The following is a 24,102-nucleotide window of genomic DNA, read 5'->3' as shown; positions in this document are numbered from 1 at the left end:
ATAAATATATATATATATATATCACACTAGATGTATACGTATATAAATTTCTTGTACTTGTACTTTACCTGGGTAGAAGCACAAGAAAGAGAGGAGTCAGCTGGTGACGTCACTGGCGCACTCACGAGTGCCGCTAGACCTCTCACTTTGTCGACAGCGCTCGACTCGGATGGTTCTCGATATTTGTACCCCAGGGTACTGACACTTTTTTTAGATTTACTCTTCCGAGTTATTGTTAAATTAAAAAAAATTATTTTTTAATTAATTAAATTAAAAACACGAAAAATGTAGTGCCAAATTTCCGGTTAAAAATTGACAAATTTCGTGCTGTGAAAGGTGTGAGGAGTGTTTGTGAATTTTTTTTATAAAAATTACCTCTGTTATATGTGATTTTTTAATGGAATAATTATTTTTATTAATAATCTATGGAATTTATATGAATGTAAATAAAAAAATAATAAATATTTATAGTAAATAAATAAAAAAGTGTCAAGTGAAATTCTGGATACTTCTGATGGAGTAGAAAGTCTGATAAAGGTGAGTAGAGTGCATTATAAAAAATATTTTTTAATTCATTATTTATAATTAAAATTCTATGATTTATTTATTAACCGATTAATTTTATTCAGATTTGGAATTTATTATTAAAGTGAAAAAAATTTTTAATTTGTAAAATTTTCTGTAGGAAAAAAAAATTATTTTATTTAAAAATTGTTTTGATAATTTAAACTTAAATAATTGGAAAAAAAATTTTTTTTTTCCATTAATAATTTTAATCCAAATTTAAGTAAAAAAACATTTTTTGCTATCAATAATTTTTTTTTACTTTTATTTAATTCAAATTTTGGTAAAAAAATTCATTTTTTTGTGAAAGTAAAATGCAAATTTTTATAAAAAAATTTTTTTGTGGAAAAAATCAAAATTATTTAAAAAATATTGAATTTTAAAATTGTTTCAAAATTTTAAACTTGAAGTTTTTCTTTTCCAAAGAATTTTTTTTTCAATTTTGTTTAAAAAAAAATTATTTTATTTAAAAATTTTTTTGATAATTTAAACTTAAAAAATTTGAAAAAAAAAAATTTTTTCTCTTCAATAATTTTGTTTAATCTAAATTTAAGTAAAAAAAACAGTTTTTTTTTATCAATAATTTTTTTTCACTTTTGTTTAATTCAAATTTGAGTAAAAAAAAATTTTTTTTTTATTTTTTATAAGAAAAAAAACTGGAAAATTTTTCTAAAAAAAATTTTTTTGCTGAAAAAATCAAAATTATTTGATTTTAAAAATTGTTTCAAAAATTGAAACTTGAAGTTTTTTTTTCAAAAAAATTTCTTTTTTAATTATATTTAATCTAAATCCAAGTAAAAAAATTTTTTCCAATTAAAAACCCATGACATACTTAATTAATTACATTAAACATCGAATGATGAAAAAGTTTTCAATATTGAATATGAAAATGAGGAGAAAAGTTGCGTTTTTTTATTGGGTTAAGGCCCATACTACTCAGAAATTTTATCCATGTCCATGTCCAAGGATTACGAGTGAGTATATTAAGTAAACTCCGAATAAAACTGATACAAGTAAAGCTGTAGACGATATCTGTCTGCTTATACCAGGGAAAGATTACGAAAACGTTACCGATTCCGCAATTAAACTCTTTCGTGGGCTTTCGATTTCTCGCGGGAGCTGTTCCACATCTGCATATAAAATATACAAACCTTTTAATTAATCAATCAATACAAACTTAACTCCCGAGAAACTGTTAAGGCGTCTAAAAATAGAACCCCGTGTGCAAAAAGCCCCTCATAAAAAATAAAAAATAAAAAAATACCGAAACAGGTGGCGAACGCACAAGGCCGTTCTTCAGGTACAAAGAGAATAACTTTCGTAATTAAATTTAATTTATTTTAAAACATTGGATAATATCTGCTCCAGATATTTATAAAAAATATAAATTTAATTGAATTGAAATATTTTACAGTGTAAAAATTACATCTAATAAAATCTAACCTGGAAGAATATTAAATTAAAATTCACGGATGGCTGCAAAAAAATCTTTTCACGTGGAAAAATTCTCGATCCTTTATTATATTTACGATTAGAAAATGTTTACAAGTACCCAAGATCCGCAACGACCTTTTATTATTATTTCTGTTTGAATATTTGCGTACGATTTAACACGATCGACATATTGCTTGAATAAAAAATAAACTGCAGACCAGGAGAGTTTTGAACGGTCAGAACTAAACAGGTGGCCGCCTTTCCTGCGCCACGGAACATTTACCCGCTCGCGTTCCATTAAACATCTCTCTTAGAATCTAACGGTCCGGCTAAAATCTAATTTATCGTTATCACGTACACGACCCTGTGATAATTAACCCCTCGATAATGCTCTTGAATTTATTTTATTTATTTTAATTTTCAAACCTACGTTACATTTTTTTTTCAGTCCTTTATTAGCTTTCTACTTTAATTTTTTTCAATTTAAATATCAATTTCCAGGCAATTATTTTTTTACGAAGGAATTTTTCTTATTACTAATGTGTATATTATTATTATTATTATTTTTATTGTTATACTGCGACTAATTTAAATGTCAAGTAATCGTTTCATCAAAAATGTAAAGCCAGCAAGTTTACTAATGAGAATATTCCGTAAAAAAATTATAAGGAAAGTCAAATCGCGAAATGTTACAAGTTTTAACTTCTCAATCTTCTAACCTTTTATATTATTCTTACTCTCGGTGTAGATTTAAATCTAATACAATTTTAAAACAAATATCATGTGGTTTACAAATCGTCCCAATTAATATTTTTTTTTCCGACAAAATATCATGTTTAATTACAAAAATTAAAAGATTTTTTTTTAATTTAAGTATTTTAATTATAAATCTCAATTTTTAACAATAAAATTTATTTTTAAAATAATTAATCAAGAAATTGGCGTTAAAATGAAGGTTTTATAGTTATTTATCTGTTTTTAATGTTGGTAATGCGGGAAATGACGTACATAGAGAGCGCCACATGCGCGCGCGAAATTTGAATACCACAAAAATTTTTTTTTACTATTACAAGCTATTTTTATGAATTTTTTTCTAATTTTTCTTTAGAAATTTCAACAGAGTATATTGTTAAATTTTTAAATAGTAAAAATCTTCTATTTTATAATTAAAAAAAATTTTTTTAATCAATTTATCAAGAAACTAACTCTAAAATGAAGTTTTTATATTTATTTATCTGTTTTTAATGTTGGTAATACGGGAAATGACGTACAAAGAGGGCGCCACATAAGCGCGCGAAATTTGAATGCCGCAAAATTTTTTTTTTTAATATTACAAGCTATTTTTGTGAATTTTTTCTTTAAAAATTCAGAGTATGATGTTTAATTTTTAAATAAAAAAATTTTCTATTAGTTATTAGGAAAATTTTTTTTAATTAATTAATGAAGAAACTAGCTTTAAAATGAGATATTTGTAATTATTTGTCTGTTTTCAATGTTGGTAATACGGAAAATGACGTACATAGATGGTGTTACGAAAGCGCGCGAAATTTAAAAACAACAAAAAATTTTTTTTAATATTATAAGCTATTTTTATGAATTTTTAAAGATAAAAATCAAACGAGTATTAATACAAAAGAATTTTTTATTATTTATAAAAGTAAAGTTAGCCGAGGTTTTTAATTTTTTGATTTTTTTTTTAATAATTTAATTAGAACAAAAAAATATTTTTTTTCTATTTTTTTTGTAATCATTTTTTTCATAAAAAAAATTTACAAAATTTTTAGATGTCGGCTGTTAGCCGAAAATTGTTAATTTTCATCTATTATTTGATTATAAAAATGTAAAACGTTTTTTTTTATAAAGTAATTTTTCCCACGAACTAAAACACAATTTACGATAAACTTCAAGCACTCAAAAACAATTTGATTTCTAAACAAAACGATCTAAATATATATCTAAACATTAAATTTACAACTTATTGGAACGGAACGCTCGCTAATCAATAGAGCATAAAATCTGTTATAGTCGGTAATAAAATAGTATATTTAATAATTGTTAAATAAATACAGCAGTAATAATAAAAAATTGTTACTGTCTTATTCAACAATTACGTAAATAAAATATCTGTAATTGGCAACGAATAAATATAAATATTAATAAAATAAATATTTATCGCTTTGTTTTTCTATTAAAATTTTGTTAATAAATTTGAAGTACTGTCAACAATTAATTATACAAATGAGATAATATAATCGGATATTAATAATCGATGAAGCATGATCAATTGATAATTATGAATTATAATTAATTATTATTTAATAACGAAGTTGCTTGAATAATTTAAATAAAACGAAGAAGCTTTGAGCCAAGGTACCGACGACCACAGGCAAAGAGTTTTATTTGAGATAAAAACTAATGAAAGAAGAGGAAGTTAAGTATTTGTGGTGACGAAATGGAAGACGTTGTGGTCCCAGATACTGATAAACCTCAGCTAAGTTTCACCTTATCCCTTTATATTACATTTATTTATTTAAATTATTTTTTTAGCATATTTGCTTACAAGTCATCCTTATGCGCTTTTATATTTTATAGTATGAATAATAAAACAGTATAAGTATCATTCCCTTTTTTTAACCTATCGCGTTTCTACCGACACTTCTGTGGTTCTTTATCTCAATTCCAAGTTGTAAAAAAATACCAAGTACGTGTACGTGAACATATATGGAGAATTTTTTTTTAATGTGACAAGTATGAACTAAATATTTGTTTTTATTCGTGCATTTTTAGTATAAACAAAAATTTTTTTTTAGTATTAATTAATTTAAATAAAAAATTGTTTTTTATACACTGATAGAAGGATTTTTTTATATTTAATAAGCTTTGTTAACTGTTAATATATGATTTTTAACATCATAGGATTTAATAAATATTTATTAACAGTTAATAAATTATTTATTAAATATGATTTATTAAATGTTAATAAATATTTGTTAACAGTTTACAAATATTTATTAACAGTTAATAAGTAATTCAATAAGTACAATTTATTAACTCTTAATGAATATTTATTAATGGTTAACGAATATTTGTTAATTGTTAACAAATATTTATTTAAAATAAAAAGCAAAAATAGCAATTTTCTTTTGACACTTTTTATTACCCTATAGCTGGAATACATGATAATAATTCAATTCACTAAATAAATTAATGTTTTTAATATTTAAAAATATGAAAAATAATTATGAGCTGTGGTAGAATTTAGTATGTTACAATAAACGTTATTATAATGTAATATAATTAATAAAAATGATTTGTAAAGATGATTTTTGTTTATAAGCAATCTTCATATCATATGACATTGCAAGCGAAACAAAATCACTCAACAAAATACTTATTAACTATTAATAAATGTACTTTCCTCCCAAATGAATATTTATTGAATGTTAAAAAATATTTATTAAAATTAAACAAATTAAATAATTGTCTTTAAATAAATTAAATTATTGATAGTTAATAAATCCTTTTATCAGTGTACACTGATATAAGGATTTGTTTATATTTAACAAGCTTTATTAACTTTTAATGAATGATTTTTTAACATCATAGGATTTAATAAATATTTATTAACAGTTAATAAATTATTTATTAAATGCGATTTGTTAACAGTTAACAAATATTTATTAACAGTTAATAAGTAATTTATTAAGTACAATTTATTAACTGTTAATGAATATTTATTAATGGTTAACGAATATTTGTTAATTGTTAACAAATATTTATTTAAAATAAAAAGCAAAAATAGCAATTTTCTTTTGACACTTTTTATTACCCTATAGCTGGAATACATGATAATAATTCAATTCACTAAATAAATTAACGTTTTTAATATTTAAAAATATAAAAGATAATTATGAGCTGTGATAGAATTTGGTATTTTACAATAAACGTTATTATAATGTAATATAATTAATGCAAATAATTTATAAAGATGATTTTTGTTTATAACCAAATTCACTCAACAAAATATTTATTAACTGTTAATAAATATTTGTTAACTATTAATAAATACTTATTAACTATTAATAAATGTACTTTCCTCCGAAAAAAATATTTATTCAATGTTAAAAAATATTTATTAAAATTAAACAAATTAAATAATTGTCTTCAAATAAATTAAATTATTAATAGTTAATAATTCCTTCTATCAGTGTAAAAAAAAATTTGGGGATTTAAAAATAAAATATAAACTTTGAATTTTTTATTTAAAAAATTTTTACACTTAAAAAAAAGTTTATAAAAAAATGAAGATGATATTTTGACGGAATAAAAAAATAAATATCAATTTAATTTTTATTATAAGCAATAGAGAGTAAGAAAATATAAAAATTCATCACGGTTTATAATTATTATTATTGTTGTTAAATTATTGGAGGTATAATTTGGCTTTGTATCATATTGTGGTTTGATACCGCTGTGAAATGGATTTTATTCGCGTGGAACCACTTTCGCCGTTCTTACACATAAAAGAGATGCACGCAATGTAATTGGACGATTTCGCTGGTTGGACGCCTCAGAAAATTCAGCTCGGCTTTACTTTTATATATTGTGTCGTGCTTACTTTTATTTTCGCGAAATTACTCTCGAATTATTTGAAGAAATTTTTAATTTTTAAATTTTGTGGTTGCTGTTAAAAGGATCAATAATTATCGAAAGTGCTACTTTTTTTTCTATTGTAGTATTTTTATGGTGGATTCACGGCTTTAATAACTTTGAACAATAATAATTAATATAAAAATAAAAATGTATTTTTAGTTGTAATTGCGTGAAGGCCAAGCGCAAAGAATACTATCTAAAATGCAAGGCAGAAAAGTCAGGAGCATGGGAACCGAAGACAATCGTGAAAGCATCAACGAATACTAGATGATTAGATTGTTTCGTAGAAAGTAAATAGCAATAGTAATAGTAATAGTAATTCAAGTCATATATACTTATATGTATATATATTGCTGTAATATAAAATAAAATATCCATGCATTTATGTCCTTTGTCTTCATTTTGCCTTGGTCTGAATAACAGCCTGAATTATTATACGTGCAAGAGAAGAAAATGAACGTGATAGAAAGGGATCTCGGAATGTTCAATGTGAAAAAATTTTATTATACACGAAGCTTTAAATTTTGTCTTGAAGTTTTATTACTCTTTTTTTTTGGGTAATTATTTGCAAGACACAGAATTGATCCTTAAAAATTAATTTTGAGATATAATATTTTAGAGATAAATTTATTTTTTAAGGATTTAATTGTTAGATTATTTTATTGTGAGGAAATGTTTTATTTAGTGCTTCAATTTACTTATTGGTAATTTGAATGTCTAGTTTAAGTACAAGATTTTTCAATTTTTTAATAAAAAATCCGTGAAATTTATTTTTAATACTTAACGAGAGTGAAATTAGGAAAGTAAAAATCTATTTTCCAAATAAAAATTTCATTAAATTAAGTCTTACATAATAAATACTGACAACCTTGCAGTCACTATGTGACTGCTGTGACTTATGAACTATTAATAATCAAAATTTAAATTTATTAAATAATGATTTTTGTTAAATTGCACTGCACTTTCTCAAATATTGACGTTTTTAAAGATATAAGCTCATCCCGATGTTACACTCATCAAGAGTTTTCATTTGAGTACCTACTTGCATTTTTCATATATTTTATATATATGATATTTATAAAATATATGAAAAGTGCATGTGGGTAATCAAATGAAAGGTCTCGATGAGTGTAACATCAGAATGGACTTATAATTACGAAATTGTTAAGAATTAAGGAATGACTGTTGCATTTTGTTAACTAATGATGTTTTTAACGATATAAGCTCATCCCGATGTTACACTCATCAAGAGCTTTCATTTGAGTACCCACATACATTTTGATATATTTTTCATATATACATATATATAATATATATAAATATATGAAAAATTGATGTGGGTACTCAAATGAAAGGTCTCGATGAGTGTAATGTCGGAGTGAGCTTATATCTTTAAAAATGTCAGTAGCTGACAAGATACGAGGTCATTTTCTAACTATTGATATTTTTGAAGATGTAAGCTCATCCTGATGTTACACTTATCAAGAGTTTTCATTTGAGTACCCACATGCATTTTTAAATATTTTTCATATATACATATATATATATATATATATATATATATATATATATATATATATATATATATATATATATATATGAAAAAATTGATGTGGGTACTCAAATGAAAAATCTCGATGAGTGTAATGTCGGGGTCAGCTTATATCTTCAAAAATGTCAATAGTTGACAAGATACGAGGTCATTTCTTAATTATTGATATTTTTAAAGTTATAAGCTCATCCTAATGTTACACTTATCAAGAGCTTTCATTTGAGTACCCACATGCACTTTTCATATATTTTTCATATATTCATATATAAATATATGTAATATATATAAATATATGAAAAATTGATGTGGGTACTCAAATGAAAGGTCTCGATTAGTGTAATGTCGGGATGAGCTCATATCATTAAAAATGTCAATAGTTCACAAGAAACAAGGTCGTTTCTTAATTATGTATCTAGAATTATAGCATTTTCGAATGCAGCCTAAATATTTATCATAATAAATTGACTATCGGTGAGAATGAAACGTAACCTTGAAAAAGCACAAATTCAAGTTAAGACCTTTGTAATGACACTAAATTTCACTAAAAAAAACCGATTTTATCATGACTATCCTGGAAACAAAATTTTTTCTTATTCTCTTAATAAAGATTTGTATAAAAAAAAATAAAGGAAAAAGCAACTAAAATTTTCCTTTTAAAAAAAAGAACTTACTTATAGTTTAATAAATATAATAAAAAATCAAGAAATTTTCTGATTATCAAAAAAAAAAATTTCAAGCTTTGCATTAAATTCTTCTTTATTTCCAAATATTTACATTTATTTACATTACTATATCCTTTATCTGGATACTCTTTGTCTCGAAAATTCTTTGTCCTGACTAAGATGATAATAAAAATACCGGCTAGTTAAATCCAGCCGCAGGGCCCGTGAAAACCAGTTTACTTTTATTTAGTCAGTCTCTTGATTCTAAAAGCACCGAATTTGACTTGACTCTAAGTTAATACAAGGATCGGGGTATCCAGAATACAACTAAACAGTGGATCCTCTCGTTTCTCTGCCCCAGTATGTATATGTATAACACAATATATATACAAGATAGAGATAATAAGAGCTGGCCATGCAGCAAAAAATGACCCTATCATTACCGGAGAATTAATGACAGAGAATAGAAGTAGACCCCTATTGAAAACAGACCTTAATACAAAATACAAAAAGTTTGTAACGAAATAACAAATGTCGGAGGTACAGAATTTTATACGACACTTAAATTTTATTTCCGACTTTATTACTAAAAAATGATTATAAAATAAATGAAATTACCCCTTTATAATTTTTAGCGACGGTTTAAGTTGAAATTATAGTTATAATAATAATTATGATTATTAAAAATGTTTAATTAAATAAAGTTAAGTAATAATAAAGTTTAAAGGCTGTAAAATGTTTACTCAGATCTATTAAATTTATTGAGATATTTAAATATCAGGATTAATTATTATTTTTGTTATAAAAAAGATATAAAGATAAGGTTGCTGGAATTTATAGAGATAGTGCAGATTCTTGATCTTATCAAGGATCGCTAAAAAAAAAAAAAAAATGGCAATAAAACAAAGTCGAAAAAAAAAGAAAACGTAATACACTTTAGTGGCGATGCAGGAAGCGAGAAACGTTTCGCAGAACGAGTAAACCCGAGCGAAGATGAGTTTAAAGCGGAGGAAGAAAATTTCTTTAAGACCAAGATGGCTAGATCGAGAATCAAGGAGGAAGTCACGCCATCTTGGATTTATTTATTTTGTTGGAAAATTTTATAAAAAATGTTTAAGCGATTTTTATTAGAGATTAATTGGAATTTAAATTTTGAATAAATTATTGGAGATACGGAAAAATTTTGTAGAAAATTTAATTTTCTGTAAAAAAAGGTCATAGGAAATTTTTTTGTGTAATTTTTAACCTTTGAATAGAATTTTGAGTCAAAAGTTAAAAGTTGAGATATTTAAAATTATGAAGAAAAAATTTTTTTTTTTTATTTAAGACTTCTTAAATTAAGGAGATCCATCCAAAGTAAAAGGATGTAGAGTAAAGGATATAATTATTTAAAAAGACTATTGCGATAAGTTTTGCTGGATTACACATCAATACAAATGTTTAGTATAAATTATTAATAATATTAAGAGGTAATGTTTGTAATTAAATGATTGGTTGTCACACCATTATTTTAGAAACTCAAAATTTCATTTCTTTATTATTAATTTTAAAAAAATATTGAAGTTAAAAGACATTTAAATGGTTTTTTGAATTTTTCTTTTGAATGAATTAGTGTCTAAAATATTATTTAGAAATTTAATTTATTTAAAAATAAATTCATTTAAAAAAAAATTACAAAATTCTATTTATAAAATTTCTTAAGGAGATCCACGCGAAGTAATAAAATTTTTAAAACTTCCTGAAAATTTGTAAATTCAATCTACGTAGCCTAATAATTGAAAAAAATTCAAAAATAGGTTTCCGGTATGTTTAATTAAATAATTAGGTTTGAAAATTGTAATTTTTACATGTGAAATGGAGATTCCACCAGCCGTGTATTTGGTTAAGAATTTAATGCGATTAACGATTTGAAAAAAATTTTATTTTCATTGAATTTGATTGAAAAAATAATAAGCTTTCGATTAAAACAATAAAAAAAGTAGCTTTCCGAACATATTACGGAGATATTTTATATTTTTTATGGAAAATCACTCGGAACTTGCGTTCTTTAAAGTCTTATATTTGACTTGGCAACACCGCTTGCGCAGTTACTCGGCGCATAAGCAACCGCGGATATTTAAATGCCAGAAGATCTTAGTCATTTTAGTTAGACAGTAAACATAAATAAATTTTAAGGTTAGGGAACTCTTGCGGTGTTGTCAAGTGTATACCGGTAATTCAGAGTGCTTCATTTTTTATTAGTCAATTAAATGTTAATAATTATTTAATGAGTAAATTTATCGGAAATTTCCTCAAAAATGTTATTAATTAATTTAAAAATTAATTTTAAGATGCATAACAAAAGTATTTCTACGTATTATTTTTTTATAGACATTCTTTACTCTAGGAGGGTACTTGGATCTTTTTTGATTTTTATAATTTAATTTTTTATAATTAAGGTCTTTATCACTTTTTGTGTAATTCTTATCCTTTGAATAGAATTTTGAGTTAAAAGTTGGAAGATATTTAAATTTCAAAAAAAAAATTTTTTGTGGTTTGAATTCATTTAATAAATTTAATTCAATAATCAAAAAATTTTTTTTATATAAAATTTTAAATATAGAAATAAATAATTGATTAAAAAAAATTTTTTTTTAATTGCAATATTTTACAAAATAATCTTTTAAATAAAAGAAATAAAAATTAGAAATTTAATTTAACTTTATGGCGAATCGAATATTCGTGGCCTTGATATTTACCGCAAGTTGTTAAAAACAGTGAGATGAATTGCCATATAGATATAATTCGTAAGAGAAAGAAATTTACGCAAGCTGAAACCCAGTAACCTTTTGTACTCCGGACTCCGGTGAGTACATTTATACTGGTGTAATATAATGTAATGTAACACAAAACATAACAGTGTATGCTTATGTATTTATGAATATGTAAGTGCACGTAGATGAACATAGTGGTACAGCCTGATATGAGTTACAACTAAACTCTCATCTGGATAAGAGTATACTGTGAAGGAAAAGAGAAAAATAACAACAATCCTCGTTACAACTTATAAGTTATAAGTTAGCGTAATAATAGACAAGATGAGTGAGTAGTTTCCACTCTCGTCTGCTTAAGGTCACTTGTCCGAAGGTTCAAATAACACCAGTCACGAGTAGTCACATCATCATCATCATCATTATCTGACGAGACATCGTCTTCCTCACCTGTACTGGCTTTTTGTTTCATTTTTTTTTTTTTTTACAACTTTTTGCGGAACGAGCGGGAACTAAACACGCTACGGGAAGATTCGGGCCATTAAGGAGTAAGAATTACGATGGACAGAGAACAGAGAATAATATTTTGAATAATTTTTGTTTTTGACCTGGAAATTTTAGTACAAAAAAAAATTGAGTTTTTTTTTAAAGAATATTTAAATTATTTTAAAAATTTTTAAATAAATTATTTTAAAAAATTTAAAATAAATTATTTTAAAAAATTTAAAATAAATTTTTTTATCTAAATTTATGGAAATTTTTTTTTATTGTCAAATATACTCGTTAAAAAATTTTTATCTAAGTTTTAATATTTGAAGTAACTACTCTTTTTTAAATACAAACAAGAAACAAAAGATAAAGTAAATTTTTTGAACTAGAAAAAAATTTTATCGCCTTATTTATGGATAATAAAAAAAAATAATGTAACAGAGAAATTATATAAATCTCTAGTGATTTTAAACTTTCGTCTGAATCAACACATTAATTTTTTTTTCTTAAGGTATTTAGAATCATAAAATTAAAAAAAAGTTATTTTTACAGTAAAAGTAACAAGCGTAATAATTTTTTTTTCTCCCGGAAAAGCAATATTTCACTATCGCACTGTCCGATTAAATAACTCGTTAAAATTACACGGTTAAAAATAAAAAAGCAGTAATGTCTAGTGATAAATTTATTAAAAAAATTTTCTGTATTTTTAAATTATAAAAGTTTCTAATTTTATTGATTACACCGGCACACAAAAAAAAAAAAGTTGTCTGTACTTGGGACGCGCCACATATATTCCCATGTAATTTGACCCGCTGAACCCGAATTTGAGGTCCGTTTGGCCCCTACACCCTAGGATTTTGAGAAAACTGTAAAAAACCGAAAAAACAGGGAAAATTGGGGGTTTTGGTGATTGAAAAATTTTTTAGATTCTAACTATGCATGATTTTCATGTATTTCGATCTGCTTTATACTTATCTGAAGTGTACTCAGACCAGCAGCCATTAAAAGTCTAAGTAAATCCCGAAAAACCCATGAAAATTGCGAAAAAAAACAAAAAATTCCCAATATTGTGATAAAAAAAATGTATTGAGCTAAATATATGATGATTTTCATGTAGGTTTATCGACGACATATAAATCTCCAACTTTTATAACTCAGACGTCTCGAAAACATCAAACAAATGTGCAAAAACCCCGAAAATTGGAAAAAATCAAATGTAATATAATAAAAATCGAGTTATTATTCAAAATAAATAAAAAATCATATCATTCGATCTGTGGTGCATAAAAAAGTATTTCGTCCTAAGACTTAAAAATTAATTTTTTCGGAAAATATCATCAAAACCCTTTGGATTTGAATTTTAATTCGTTCTCCGCTTATATCTCACCCTTTTATCTTCAAACGTCCTGCATAAAGGGTTTCTCTTTCGTTTCCTCTCTTCTTCGGGTAAATCTCTCTTCAGAGTCCAACAATGATCTGCCATCATATTTACATCCCACGTTCCTTGATATCGTTTTTCCATCACACTAATGTCTTGATGGAATCTCTCACTGCTGCTCTTCACTAAAATCACCAAGATTTTCAGGAAAGTGTGAAAGATGAGAATGTAAATAGTGCAATTTTGTATTCATTAAGCAACCTAAAGTATTATAGTTGTATAACAACTCGTCAACTAAAGTTGCGTAGTTATCACTTTTCGTATTCCCTAAAATTGCTGTGATACTTCCTTAAAACTTCCCCAAGCTGCTCTCTCAATCTCGTTCATCTCATATTCAAGATTAGCATCCTGGAATAGAGTCCGAATTTGGGGTCCATCAAAAATTCCTTCTTTTAATTTAGCGTCACTTATAGCTGGAAATTTTTCGCCCAAGTACTTAAAACAGTTTCCATCTTTATCCAGAGCTTTTGACAAATTGCTTCATAAGGCCAATCTTGATATGAAGTGGGGGCAGCAAGTACTTGGAAGGATCAATTAGAGATTGTCGCGTAACATTGTGAGAACCAGGATTCAAATTTGTTCTTGTTGGCCATTCTTTTGAATGTAATGATTCTTTCGGTCTCGGCTATCCCACAAACATAAGAAGCAGGGGTACTTTGTGAACCCTGATTGTTGGCCTAGCAATATTGTTGCAATTTTCAGATCACCACAAACCTTCCATTGATGTTCTGAATAGTTTATTTTATCTAATACAACCTGTAAATTGTCATAAGTCTCCTTTAGTTTAGTCGAATGAGCTACTGGAATCGGTGCCAATAAGTTTCCATTATGAAGAAGCACAGCTTTAAGACTTCGCCTAGAGGAGTCAATAAAAAGCCTCCATTCTTCGTCTTTGTAAGTGTTTGGCTTCAACTCATCGATCAGTCCTTTTACATCTGAACAGTACACAAATGAATTTTCGCTGTCTTTTGTAAAATACTTCCGGAACTCTTTTTCCCTATCACGATAAAAATAAGCTGTTGTATTTTTAGCTAATAAATTTTCTTTCCTTAAAGCTGAGGCTAAATGTTCAGCTTTTACCTTAGATAGTCCTAAGTCTCGTACAAGGTCATTCAATTCAAGTTGATCGAAGACTTCAGGGTCTTTACTTCTAGGAACACCACTCGGGATGTATTCTTCATCCTCAGAATGGATCTCTTCGGGTTCAGGATCGATTTCTTCAAAGTTATCTTCAACTTCCATCTCTTCATGTTCATTCACTGGTTCAGGAGCTGCAGGTTCTTCGACATTCAAAACTTTTTCTGCTGGCACAACTGATGTTACGTTGGCATATTGAATTTTATGTTTGGTTGTCGAAGAAAAACCTGAAACTTCCGTCGTGCAAAAATAGCAGTTTTGACTCGTTGGTGCAGACCAAATCACAGGTTTTGAAAATTTCAAGCACTGTTTACTTTTCGTCTGCTCCCAACGAGTAAGCATCGTGTGACACCGATTGCAAAGTGAATGTGGTACCCAAGTTGCTTCCCAGTTCGTAATCTGGATACCGAAGCAGGTTTCGTAGACATTTTTCAATTTGTTTGAAAAAGATCTACGACTTTTCGTTACTTCAAATTCTCCACATATGTAACAGAAGCAATTGGAGTTTTTGTTACATATGTGAGAGACACTTCTTGTCATATTAAACGCTTCAGAAGCCAAGTCACCCACTAATGAAGAGCTGCAGTCACTTGATGACGACGCCTGCGAGCCTGCTTTCTCACTCTGACCAGACGCCGATACTGGGATTCCGGGTCCCTGCATCGTAAAACACTTATTACTTGTGCCTGCCATGACGGCATTCAAGCCGTTAACCCAGGGACTATGCCAGACGGTCCTGTTGCCCGCCGTCACCACGTGGAGGTGCCCTGGTTACAGGCACAAGCATTTAAGCAAGAAATCGATTCTGAGCCCAAAAAGTTCCTAGAAGTGAAAACCCTGAAACATCAGCTTAAAGAAAAAAAAATTTATTAACTAAAAATACAACAGCTTATTTTTATCGTGATAGGGAAAAAAAAATCTGATAACATTTTTAAAACGGCGAAAATTCATTAGTGGACTGTTCAGATGTAAGAAGTTTGATTGATGAGTTAAAGCCGAACACTTTCAGGACGAGGAGTGAAAGTTTTTCATTGCTTTGTCTAAGCGAAGTCTCAAAGCACCGACTCCAGTAGCTCATTTGACCAAAAATCATTGAAAAGTTTGTGGTGATCTGAAAATTGCTACACTAGTTAAGCCAACAATCTGGTTCACAATATATCCCTTCTTGTATGTTTGTAGGATAGTCACGATCGGAAAATTCCCTACAGTAGAAAAGAACGGCCAACAAGAAAGAATTTGAATCATGGTTCTCACAACGTTATGCGAGAATCTCTCATTAATCCTTACAAGTACTTGCTGCCACCACTTTATATCAAGCTTGACCTTATGAAGCATTTTGTCAAAGCTCTCGATAAAAATGGCAACTGTGTTAAGTACTTGGACGAAAAATTTCCAGCTATAAGTGACAATAAATTGAAAGAAGGAATTTTTTATGTACCCCAAATTCGGACTCAATTCCAGGATGCTAATCTTGAGTATGAGATGCACAAGATTGAGAGAGCAGCTTGGGGAAGTTTTAAGGAAGTATCTCGAAATTTTTTAGGGAATGTGAATACAAAATTGCACTATTTACAATCTCATCTTTCACACTTTCCTGAAAATCTTGGTAATTTCAGTGAAGAAAGAGAAGAAACATTCCATCAAAACATGAGTGGATGTCAATATGATGGTAGATCATTGTTGGACTCTGAAGAGAGATTTACCCGAAGAAGAGAGGAAACGAAAGAGAAACCCTTTATGCAGGACGTTTGAAGATAAAAGGGTGAGATATAAGCGGAGAACGAATTAAAATTCAAATCCAAAGGGTTTTGATGATATTTTCCGAAAAATTAATTTTTAAGTCTTAAGACGAAATACTTTTTTATGCACCACAGATCGAATGATATGATTTTTTATTTATTTTGAATAATAACTCGATTTTTATTATATTACATTTGATTTTTTCCAATTTTCGGGGTTTTTGCACATTTGTTTGATGTTTTCGAGACGTCTGAGTTATAAAAGTTGGAGATTTATATGTCGTCGATAAACCTACATGAAAATCATCATATATTTAGCTCAATACATTTTTTTATCACAATATTGGGAATTTTTGTTTTTTCGCAATTTTCATGGGTTTTTCGGGATTTACTTAGACTTTTAATGGCTGCTGGTCTGAGTACACTTCAGATAAGTATAAAGCAGATCGAAATACATGAAAATCATGCATAGTTAGAATCTAAAAAAATTTTTCAATCACCAAAACCCCCAATTTTCCCGTTTTTTTTCGGTTTTTTACAGTTTTCTCAAAATCCTAGGGTGTAGGGGCCAAACGGACCTCAAATTCGGGTTCAGCGGGTCAAATTACATGGGAATATATGTGGCGCGTCCCAAGTACAGACAACTTTTTTTTTTTTGTGTGCCGGTGTTATTTTGCAAATTTAGTTTTCAAATGTTTGATTTTTTAAACAAAAATTCCATTTTTTAAATTAAATATATAATAAACTAATTTTTAAATAAAATGTATACAAAAATAAGCACAATTAATTGTAAATAATTTCAATTAATAAATAGACTTTAAATTTACAATATTGCAATATTTTTTTAAATTAAATATTTAATTTAATAATATTTTTGTGCTATAGAAAGCTTAATAAATTGCACGCCTCATAAGTGAAGCGGATGAGGTTGTGCTACACTCAACTTACAAAAATCAAGCGATTTCTTGAACTAAAATGGTCTCTATTTATTTTCTATCGCACTTGTAGAACAATATTTACACATAAATGTCACAAAAAAACACTAGTTTCAACACTTAGGACATTTTTAAAAGACATTTTGCTTTTTAAATAAATAAAAAAATAGGAAAACGGTTGACCCTGAAGGCCATCCCTGCAACTTCCCGCCAATTCTATACCTGAACGCTTGAAATTGCACTTATGACGTTTTTGAGCTCTTCGAGCTCATAAATACAATTTGTATATTATTTTGAGCTCTCCGAGCTCAAAAAATAGCTTATGTATGCTTTTGAACTCTTTGAGCTCAAAAGTTTGATAAAAATTTGATAAAACACTATTTTTTGAATTTTCAAATCGCAATAACTTTTGAATGAATGTACCGATGTTCACACGGTTGGCGGCATTCGACGCAGTTTTTTAAATTCTATAATATATTTTCAAGTTTCATATAGAATCTTCAAGTTTAAATTGATAGAGCGAAAAATTTCGGAGTAATTCCGAAAAAACACTTTTCGGTTTTCTTTCGTCAACAATAACTCACGAACGAATCAACCGATTTTGACCGGACTGGTGGCGATCGACGTGGTTTTTTGATGTTAAGAGCTGATTAGTTTTTGGAATTGATCGGTAAAGCCGTTTAAAAGTTATTCCAAAAAAACCACTTTTGAAAAAATTTTTTTTTGTAGTTTTTTTGCGATTTCTCAAAATCTACTGGTTCGAATCGTTCCAAAGTATATTCAAAATCTAAGTTTAGTTAAGCCCTTTCAAATGGCATCAACCGCGATCAAATCGGTCAAGCCGTTCAAAAGTTATGAGAGGTTTACATACCTTACATCCACACACACACTCACACACACATACATACATACAGACATACAGGCACCATCGCGGGAATAGTTAGGGAAGCTTCCTAGGACCTCGAAACGTCGAGATTCGATGAAAACTCGATTTTCGTACAACCTGGTGAAAACAATAACTTCCCGATTTTTGAAAATCTTAGATTTTCTTAGCGGGAAGTTAAAAAATGTTTAAAAAAATTATCCCGTGGAAGTCCGGTTGTCAAATGTATGTATGAAAACTGGCGTGATCACGATAACTGCCGAAAAACTTAACTGATCAAGTCCATTTATTTTTTATACGCTTCAGTATTATCTAAAACTAAGTCCTTTCGAAGATCACGGTCTAATTCAACGTAGTTTATTTATAATTAGCAATAAACTAAAAATCCACTAATCGTTTGTATATCTATATCTATGTAAATAAGGTTCGTTTACAACACATGCGCAGTACCTTTCTTTTCTGGGTGAACAATGGCGCGAAAGATTTAAAAGTGTTTTTTGTATTTTATTTTAATCAATTTTATGATGGAAAATGAGATTATGAGGCGTGCACTTTTGCATTTTCCAAACTTTTTTATAAAATTATTTAAAGTGAAAAATCCTTTCATCCTTTAAAAAGTCAAATGAAAATCGTTCAAAAAATTGACATAAACTTTGACACAAATTATTAAGATAATTTTGGATTTTCTAAAATTTTTTCGAAATATTTACAAAAATTTTTAACAGAGTAGAAAATCACAATATTAATATAAAACAAGCTTTTAACGTCCATAAAAAAAAAAACTAGAGTATTAAACCAGCAAAAAATCTAGTAAACAATGTTAAAGAATAGTTAGCGCGTTAACTCGAACATAAACGACTTTAAAATATAAATGACTACCATTCCGTTAATAATTACCAGTAATTATAATAACAGGCTTATATATATATACATATCTATTACAAATTACAGCAAAGGAAAACTGGGCATAGTTGATAGGATTGCAAGGAGGAATAATGAATTAAAATGAATGGCCCCAATTGTCCATCAGGAGCATTCGGACATTTGCTCTCCTATTGACACACTTTTAGCGGCATGGCGTAACACACAACTGAACCATCAGCGATTCTCAACTAAACATGCGTTTAATAAAACCACCATCGCGTTGACCGCTTTTTCGAGTAGTAGTCGTCGTTAATCCGGAATTCCAACAACAACTTAAACATACATGTATGTACATACATAATATGAGTGAAGGAAAAGGAGATGTAGCTACAGACGGCTTTAAAAGTCCGTACAGATATAAAATACGGGCGTATCCACCAGTTGAGACTCTCGATCGGCTAACGGTTCCGTACCTCTTTCTTTTTATCTTATTATTTTTTCTCTTATCCTCCATCGTCTGCCTTAATCGCAATGCCCATTCACTTAAGCCTGACTTTGGGCCAATTTTTCCTCCAGCCGTGAAAAGTCCGCTCCGAATTGCGGAGCTCTGAAGCTTCAATTTAAGATTAACATCAATAAGTGATAATGATAAAATTACAATTGATTAATGATAAAAATCTAAATATAATACGCAAAAATGAATGACCCAGTGTGACCTCAATGAAGTGCAGACTGTCAACCGGTCCAAGATAAAAAAGTTGGAAAAATATATCCGACCGGTTCGAATTCTCGGTACAATCGCGACACACTATCAAAGAAACCAACGACCTTTACGGTGATTTTTTTCACTCGCACTTCGCACACTAAATACTTAATACATGCGAGTCATCAGACTCTGAGGTATCGTCTTACTTTTATATTATTTTTGTTTGCTATGCAGTTAAATTGCGCTATCGTGTATCATGCATATGCCAATTCTGACGGAATCGTGACATGATCAATCCGGGAATAGATCTACGGGATTGCCTTCACAACCGTTAATATATTTATTTTTTTTTTTTTTTAATGGTATGTGTAACTAGATAACGTGTTTTAGGATCGCATTACGTTTATTTTTTAATTATAAATGAACATATGAGTTAATAAGGAAGGTTGAGATCCAAGTTTTGTTTTTATCTAGCGACTCATCAAAGCTCATTTGTCATTTATCATTTATCATTATGGTTTTTTTAAATTCTTTATCTATTTGTGCTTTTGAATACATTTTTTTTGTACCTTCAATTATTATTTAGGATGTATGTCATATCTTAAAAAATTTCCACAAAAATATAAAATTTCTATGACCTAAAATATTTACAGCCAAATAAAATTAATATTTTTTTTATTAAATAATAAAAATAATAATAACTAGCAACCTTGCAGTCACTACGTGACTTATGAACTATAAATAATAAAATTTTGTTTTATTAAATAATGACTTTTGTTGAATTGTACAGTACTTTTTTAAATATTGAAGCTTTTGAAGATATAAACTCATCCCGATGTTACACTCATCAAGAGCTTTCATTTGAGTACCCACATGCATTTTTATATATTTTTCATATATATATATATATATATATATATATATATATATATATATATATATATATATATATATATATATAAATACATAAAAAAATTGATGTGGGTACTCAAATGAAAGGTCTCAATGAGTATAATGTCAGGGTGAGCTTATATCTTTAAAAATGTCAATAGTTGACACGAGGTCATTTCTTAATTATTGACATTTTTAAAGATGTAAGCTCATCTCGATGTTACACTCATCAAGAGCTTTCATTTGAGTACCCACATAAATTTTTGATATATATTCATATATACATATATATAATATATATAAATATATGAAAAATTGATGTGAGTACTCAAATGAAAGGTCTCAATGAGTGTAATGTCGAGGTGAGCTTATCTTTGAAAATGTCAATAGTTAACAAGATACGAGATCATTTCTTAATTATTGATATTTTTAAAGATATAAGCTCATCCCGATGTTACACTCATCAAAAGCCTTCATTTGAGTACCCACATGCATTTTTATATATTTTTCATATATACATATATATGATATATATAAATATATGAAAAATTGATGTCGGTACTCAAATGAAAGGTCTCAATGAGTATAATGTCGGGGTGAGCTTATATCTTTAAAAATGTCAATAGTTCTCAAGATACAAGGTCATTTCTTAATTATGTATCCAGGACCTTTGCAATGACACTAAATTTCACTAAAAAATCCGATTTTATCATATAACTATCCTGAACACAAAATTTTTTTCTTATTCTCTTAATAATATAGATAATAATAATATTTTAAAAAGAGGCTGGCAATAGCCTAGTCGGCTCGGTGCCCACTTTTCGAAAGAGTGGGACTCGGGTTCGATCCCGGCACGCACGACGATTTTTCAGTGATTATAATTAAAAATATGTGCGTTACGTTTCCAACCTTTGAAAGTGGCAGAGATAGCCGGGCGGCACACGTCTGACTTGGGTGATCACCTATTTAAGCAACAACTTGAATGGGTGACCACTCTAGTCGGCGTTGGTTAGCGCGAGGGATCTCTGCATACTAGGAGAGGGGCCTAATGCTCCAGTGGTCGATAAAGAAGAGTTTCTTATCAATCACTGTAGACTTAGCCCAGCTCTGACTGTACTATCATAGGTTTTTTCTGTGGTTTTCCCATGTTACTGTTCCAACAGCCTGAGAAGTGAGGTTCAGGGCAAATGCGGTACAGAAAGCACAAGTCATTCCACAGCCGCAATATAAAGCAGAGGAAGTGTTGGGTAGGACTTGCTGAGGTCCAATATAGAAGAAGAGCAAGGAAAGCGTAAATGCTAGGAGAAAGATGGGAGATCAGCCTTGTAAAAACCGAGAAAGGTGTACAAGTAAAAAGCAATTCTTCTAATATTATTTTAAAAAAGTTTGGAAAATCCAAAAGTGCACGCCTCATAACGCTCATTCATTTTTTAAGAAAAAATAAATTGTGTAACTGATAAAAAAAAAGACAATTATAATTAAGTAATTTCTTACAGAGTAATTTTTTTTTTTTTTTAAATATCAGCGCCCTTTTTTCTTGTTATATGCGCACGCAGTCTAAAAAAATCTAGCTTTATCAAGTGGCGCCATAGTTTTCACGTGACAAATAAGAAAAATTCGTTTGTCTTTGTACGGTTATATCTTAATAAATTTTAATAAAAATTCAATTAAAAAAAAAAAAATACGTAAACTAGGCTACTGATATGAAATACGGACCCAGTTCATCGCATTCGTAAACTAATAAAAAAAGTCCGGTCTTGAAATATCAATTTGTTCGGAGTAATCATTGGTACATCCAAAATGGGATGACATCCGGACGTCCACGTAAAATTTTTTTCAAAACGTTTTTTTTTCAAAATAGCTACATGAAATGATTTTAGAAAGTAAAAGATGGTTTAATTTAAGTGTTTTCTCCGTGTACATCTACTTATATTATTGTATAAGTGTAATATGGTTGTGATAGAGACATTTAAAGATCACAAAATTGCTTGACCTTGACGAGTCGAGTATAAAGCACAACCTCACGCGCTTCGCGCTATGAGGCGTGCAATAAAAAATAATCACAAAATTTATCAAAAAGTTCCATTTAATTTTTTAAAGATAAAAAATTTAAAACCAAAGAATCAATTGACCAATGACTTACTTTTAAAAAGAATCTTTCTCCAGTAAAACAAACAACCGAAGAATTGAATAAAAATATCAATGATCTTTACCTTGTTACCCTCGAAATAAACAAACAAAACCTGCTTGGCTTGCTAATATGAATACCATCCAAGATAAGTATAATAAATAAAAAAAAAAAAAAAAAAAAAAAAACAAAGTCTTAAAAAACAATGACCAAGAAATATTAAAAAGTAATGTTTCATTGTTGAGCATAAACTTTTACCAGAATATTTTAATGTATGTTTAAACTGCTCGCCAGTCAAGGATGAGTTCACGCAAGTTAGGATTTTTGCGTGTAGTAACACACATAAAAAGTGTGCCTGTCTTGTTCGCGCATAAGCACGCTTTCCATCAGCTGCTGCTGGCTGAAACGCACTTATATTAATTGCTCTGGCCAACTTTTCTTTACATATTCAAGTAATCGGAATCTATCTACTGGAACTTAGCTACACATGCATACATATCTAAATAAACATATTTACCGAGCTGGTAGTACTTAAAAAATTTTTAATAAAATTATTTAAAGTAAATATTAAAAAGATTAACAAACTTAAGCCTATATACCTGACAGTCGGCAGCTTTTAATTAGTTTAATAAACTTTTAGATCCTCAGCTAGATTCATTTAAATTCCAAAAGGTCATTGACTTGTTAAAAATCATCAGGTTTTTTTTTCCAGGCCTGCTTGCACTTACTACGAGTTTTGCTAATTTCCTATAAGTCACAATCATTTCCTGTTTAAGATAAGAGTAGATATGGATATGGATTTATCATAAGGTACCTATATAAGATATGAGATATTATATGGATGCAAGTTGTGTGTTGTGTTGTAGAAGTGCTTCACTACTAACGTGCTGGTTTTATGAGCGATATTAGATTGACCCGGGGTAAACGGAGCGTGAATAATAGCTCGCTCGACGACTTATATGTTAAACTACTCTCTTTAAGCGATTAATTTTATCTTATTTATAATGTGTAGGTCTCCGTGAGCCGCCGATACGAAGTACTAGTAAGGAACATAAGAGTATGATAGATGAACGAGCTTCTACAATCAGGTATCGGTGATTCAAGTACTCCGGTGGTATCATTTGTCATGCGAGTACTTACTATATACTTGCTGGTGCAAGTAGTGTGTATATAGACAAAGAACTGCTTTGATTTTTTATTAGCTTAGCCTGTGTCTACATGGAAAAAACGAGATTTAACTGGTTTCCATCTTGGACGGAACCTAGTTCCATCTATAG

At 28.5% G+C, this 24,102-nt stretch overlaps 1 protein-coding gene across 1 annotated transcript in view; it reads left to right on the top strand.

Annotated features, from left to right (window-relative positions):
- Positions 1–138: 138 nt before the first annotated feature.
- Positions 139–24,102, top strand: part of LOC123263743 — a 100,940-nt gene continuing 76,976 nt past the window's right edge. Inside the window, exon 1 of the mRNA XM_044726716.1 lies at positions 139–537. The gene's annotated coding sequence lies outside the window, so the exon portion shown is untranslated. The remainder of the gene's footprint in view (positions 538–24,102) is intronic.

Source organism: Cotesia glomerata, linkage group LG4 (assembly GCF_020080835.1).
Source record: "Cotesia glomerata isolate CgM1 linkage group LG4, MPM_Cglom_v2.3, whole genome shotgun sequence".
Taxonomy (NCBI): Eukaryota; Metazoa; Arthropoda; class Insecta; order Hymenoptera; family Braconidae; genus Cotesia; species Cotesia glomerata.
This window is presented reverse-complemented; position numbering and strand designations above follow the sequence as displayed.